The sequence below is a fragment of the Helianthus annuus genome, chromosome 13 (assembly GCF_002127325.2).
Source record: "Helianthus annuus cultivar XRQ/B chromosome 13, HanXRQr2.0-SUNRISE, whole genome shotgun sequence".
Lineage (NCBI taxonomy): Eukaryota > Viridiplantae > Streptophyta > Magnoliopsida > Asterales > Asteraceae > Helianthus > Helianthus annuus.
Window position 1 is genome coordinate 140,533,019 of NC_035445.2, and position 5,617 is coordinate 140,538,635.

Genomic DNA, 5,617 nt, shown 5'->3' on the forward strand with positions numbered 1-5,617 from the left:
GTAACAGTACCTTCGTACGAAGGGAGTCCTTTCGTACGAAGGGACACATGAGTCGGTTTGTATGTGTCACACCCCAATCGATGGCGGAATCATCGGGGCATGACACTGAGCGAAACAGATTGTCCAGAAGTTTCCATAACAACTATCTATATAATTCAGTTAAAGATACGTCCCATACCGTATCCCGAATAAACAAACACCTTATTACAGATAACATCCAAACAAGTAATTATGTTCCGACAACTCAGATTTAATTTAATACAAAACATAAACATTGTTCGAATGCTCCTAAAGACCCAGCCTGACAAGATCTACAGACAACTATGCTCTAGTTGTTCTTTCCTGACAGACAACTATTTGTTGGGGGCCTCTAGAGCTTTATTCTAGCCTCGCTTTCCTAGCAAGCAAACATCTTAAACACCTGTCACATACGTTAAAATACAGTCAATACATAAATGTAAAGGTGAGCATACAAGTTTGATATAGCATATAAAGTTCGAATAGTTTACGCATAACCAGCACGAACACAGAGGAAGACGAAGCATGTTAATTATCGACATGGATCTATCGATACCAATGACTGTGGGTTGACCGTCCGAGACGGTTCGCAATACATGATTACCACTGTAATCCATGCAAGTAATTGTCCTTAACAACCCACGTGTGAACGGGTACTGAGTCCAAACTATAGTACTACATCGTTAAGGCAGGTAGACAGCATTCCACGTGTAAACACAATCAACAAGCATTCATTCAATCACGTAATACATGCGAATCGGTTAGCGTTCAAATAATCGAGTAGTGTGTTCGATAGTGATTTTGATGAGTAACGTATGTAACACCCAAAAGTGCTAAAAGCAAAAAGGGATCGAGTATACTCACAGCGTTTGGCTGATGGATTGAAGGGAGCGCTTGAGAGTAGGGTTAGCCTGAACAGTTCGATAGCATAACGATGAATGCACATAGAATGAAGACAAGTGTAAACGGGTCGAACAGCCTAGTCGATCGAACGACAGGTTCGATCGGGTGGGTTGTTCGTTCGGCTGGACAATCCGTTCGGACAACCTACCCGATCGGCCGGTAAGCTCGATCGGTTGGACTGTTCGAGTGGATTGTTTCTTCCTTTGATGTGTTTGGGTGGGAGAATTTGAACTTTTGAAGTTTTCGTTGTAGCTTTTGAGAACACTGAAGTGTTCTTACCTTTCAGGTCGATCGATCGAACAGTCTGTTCGATCGGTCGGCTTATCCGATCGGTTAGGAACTTCAGTAGTAGCCCTCATTAGGTTGTCACTCGATCGCGCAGCATATCCGATCGAACAGTCTGTTCGTTCTGATAGCATGTTCGATCGGGTGGCACCCCAATGCGTCGAACGAGTTGAAAATCGGTTAAGTGTTGAAGCATAGTATCTCATGATCCGAAGAGTAATGTTTACCAATCGATTAGGTCGTTCGATCGGTCATTACTTCGTTCAACAAATCCAGTTTTTAAACAACTAGAATATGGGCCGCAACTATCCTGGGCCTAAGCCCCTTAACGGCGAAAGACCTCTTTGACGAAAGACCAAGTTTCGTCGAGGGGGTTGGTGACGAAAGACTCCTTCTTCGAGTCCTGGATTTTCGTCGTGTGCCAAGTGTGGATCAAGTGTGGTATACTGCTATGTCTAACATTACACAATAGACAATACTTACACAGTTTCACGTAGCAGTCAAACATGATAATACACCAACCATTAAAACATAACAATGTATTAACATTAACCATACTAATACAAGTTACAGCATCATCAACTGAATTGTGGAACAAGTAATGCGTAAAAGAAAAGCCTTGAAATTTCGAGTTGTCACATATTCAATATTACTTGTTGGTTCATTCATATAAATAAAATTATTTCACTATTTTTCAAGATTTGATTGTATATCTTTATGTTTGAACTTCGAATTGTTTAAGAATTTTGAATGATTTATTCATATATCTAAAATAACAATCAGATTCTCATGATTATTTAAAATAAAAATTTAGTTATAACTTACACCACTTGATTTCTTTTATCAGTAAAGAACTTTAGAGATAATGCAAAATTGATAAAATATTTAAGAATCATTTCATGCCATACTTGATGTGCAATATACGCCAAAAAAAAAAAAAAAAAAAAAACTATACCTCATACTTGCATTATCAAAGAATGAGTTCAAATTATGAATAACATCTGAATAAAAATTAAACAAGAAATAACTCACCACCATTAATGGATTGAAGTAGAAATAAGGATTGAAATGTATCAAGCCGATTACAAGGATTGAATGTTGTGTTTGACTGTTTGTTTTTCATGATTTGGCATCAGATCATGAATATGAGGAAAATTATATAGGTTCGGGTCCGGTTTTTGTACTTGGACCGAACTACCCTAGAATAAAAATACCCGGAACCGATCTATGTGTTAGGGTAGTGAATCGGTTAGTGATTTGATAGATTTTCGGTTCTCGGGTCGGGTTTTACCTTTTGCTCACCCCTAACTAAAATACATGTTTGAATTTGTACATACATGTTTGATTATTATATGGGAAAAAAGTTAAAAGACTCATTTGTACAATAACCTACCAATGAGGTGGTGGTGGGGTGTTCAAGATTCGGTTCGATTATTAGCATTATCCGAAACCGTAATCAAAGTCATCGGTTAATCAGTTGGGTTTATTCGGTTAATTTATCTGTTTTTGGTTCAGTTCGGTTCGGTTAATAACCAAATCAAAGAATGGCATGATTTTTTTGTTTAGAAATAAATTTGATGGGGGTATAAATACATGAAATAGATCTATAAATACATGAAATTGATATATAAATTAATGAAATAGAGGTAAAAATACATGAAATAGATGTATAAATACATGAAATAGAGGTATAAATAAATGAAATGGAGGTATAAAACAATAAATAAATGAAGTGGAAGTATAAAAGCTATAAATAAATGATATAAATGGTTCGGTTCGGTTAGTATCGATTAACAGATGGTACAAAAAATATCTGATAACCGACTTTCGGTTAATTCAATTTCGGTTAATTTCACTTCGGTTTCGTCGGTTTTCGATTCAATTTCGGTTAACGGTTAGGTTATTGCTCACCCCTTGACTCCATTGGCAAAGGCAAAACCTTTACATATGGTACATTATAGGGTCACATTGAGCATTTGTTACTAATTGCATATATGGTACGTAATTACTTACTGGAACATAATCATGCAACATTACATAATCACGTAACTTTATAGTTTGTAAAAAAAAAAATTTAAAGTAAGAAAACTACAACAATAGCTTACACAAATTTAAGAGAATGAAAGACTTGTTAATACAGTGTAATTTAAAAAAAAAATATTATCGTATGAAAAAGTTATGCCTATCAGAAAACCAGGGATGAAGTAGGTCACGCGAGAAAAAACCATAATACGCATTTTTCCTCTTAAATTAAAAAAAGACACATTGTCACATTGAAATTGTCCCATACGTTTTATACAATAAGCTTGTTGTCTTGTACATGATCCAACCACTAGTTTTAAAACCTATAAATCACACATGTATCTTTAGAATGTAGGCTATAAAGAGTTGTTATTTTAAATGTAGGCTATAAAGAGTTGTTATTTTATGAAAGGGTTGACCAAAATAAACTCATTTATTCAATTTGTTGAGCCTTATTAATTCTAGCCCATCAAGACGCGTTCTTTTGAAATGGTCGCCCACGGGCCACGACTTATCAAATTTTATAATTTTTGTTATCTAAAGTTTGATTTAAATAGAAAAAACTTTTAAATATCAATAATTTTTCATTTGAAAAAAGCTTAAAAAGTACACAGTTTTTGGAAAGTTCCAACAAGTCAAGTTTGTCCAAAGAATATTATCCAAAATATACATTTCCCTGACAGGAATAGTTTTGTTAGTTGATTTGCCAAAAGTTGCAGCAACCAATACAAGTTTTTTTTTTTTTTAGGTTATCATATAATAGTTAAACTTACGATTTTGCTTCCAGTTTAAAATAAAATTTTAATTTTCCTCCCAGCTTAAAATTACGATTTTGTCCTTAGTTAAAAATTACGATTTTGCCCCAGTTCAAAATAAAATTATGGTATTGCCCCCAGCTGTGATCCTGCCAAATTACGATTTTATCCCAAGTTTAAAATTACGATTTCGCCCCAATTCAAAATAAAATTTTGTTTTTGCCCGCAGCTTAAAATTACGATTTTGCCTTCAGTTAAAAATTACGATTTTACCTTCAGTTAAAAATTACGATTTTGCCCTCAGTTCAAAATAAAAATATGGTTTTGCCCTCAGTTCAAATATGATTTTGCCTCCATTTCAAAGTTACGGTTTTACCCCAGTTAAAAATTGAAATCTTGCCATCGTTTTTTTTGGACAAAACTATGGTAGTGTTTTATTTTACTTGGTTGACTCAGTGTAGTTTTTATTCGTGACAAACAGCTGCTTAGCACTCGCTAATTGGTCATAACAAATTATTGTTTTGCCCCAGCTCTAAATTATATGCTTGCCATTGTTTTAGTTATTTTTTTTTGGCAAAACTATAGTAGTGTTTTGGTTTAATTGGTTCACTCGATGTATCTTTTTTTTAGATCGTGTTATAAGTAGCATGTTTAAGTGACCGAAATAAAGACATACATGTTATTAAACTAAGAAATATTCGGTTTAGTGTCCCGCAACGCGGGTGGCGCATAACATTAGTTATATATACAATCTTGAGTTTTTAGTATAAAATTTTAATGCTTACGTGTTATTTTAGATTCTTGTTTGAAAATGTCATGTCCGTAATTGTAAATAATAAAAGTATTAACAGCATTTTTAGTATATATGTAAACATGTTCTCAACATTTTTAATTTGGTTATATACAAAACTTATACAGAACAAAAGTTAATACATTGGGGATTTAAAAAATATAGGAAAAGATATTACACGCATGTTCTCTATGATTTGCTTTAAATTATGGATTTCGTCTCTAAACTTCAAACGCTACGGATTTATGCCCTAACACATCCTTTCTTTCTCATCCATGGTCCAACAAGTTAACATGATTGCTTTTTGACGTTAAACTCAAATTGTTTAAAAAAAATCCTACTACCTCCCCTTCTTGTTTTGCTTCACCGTCAAAACCACAAATCCAGTTGCGATCTCTACCATCACCAACAAATACAACATGAATCTTCACTTACGATCTCTACTGCCAGTGACTACCTCGTTCGTTGGGGTGGCAGTACATGAAAAAATAGAAAGAATAGCCGGATAACCGTACATGTTGATGCATAACACAAAGAAAGTAGGCGGTGGCAACAATCAACTGGGATGGGCATGGTGACTATGGAACTGACTAGTTAGGGTGAAGGGGGCACCCCCTAATGAGGTGAGGGAAAACTTTTTGTAACCCAATCATACGTTGCCATGTCATTTCCCCTCTATAACTTTCCTCTTGTCAAAAAACGTACGGGGTGCACCCCTCTTAGGGGAATTGTTTTTTTATTCAAAAAAAAAAAGTTTTCATTGGTTGAAAAAAAGGCTGGCCCACCTTCTCTCTCCTTCCTTCTTTGGTGCCTCCTCCCCGAAATTGGTCCCCCATTTGGCTCC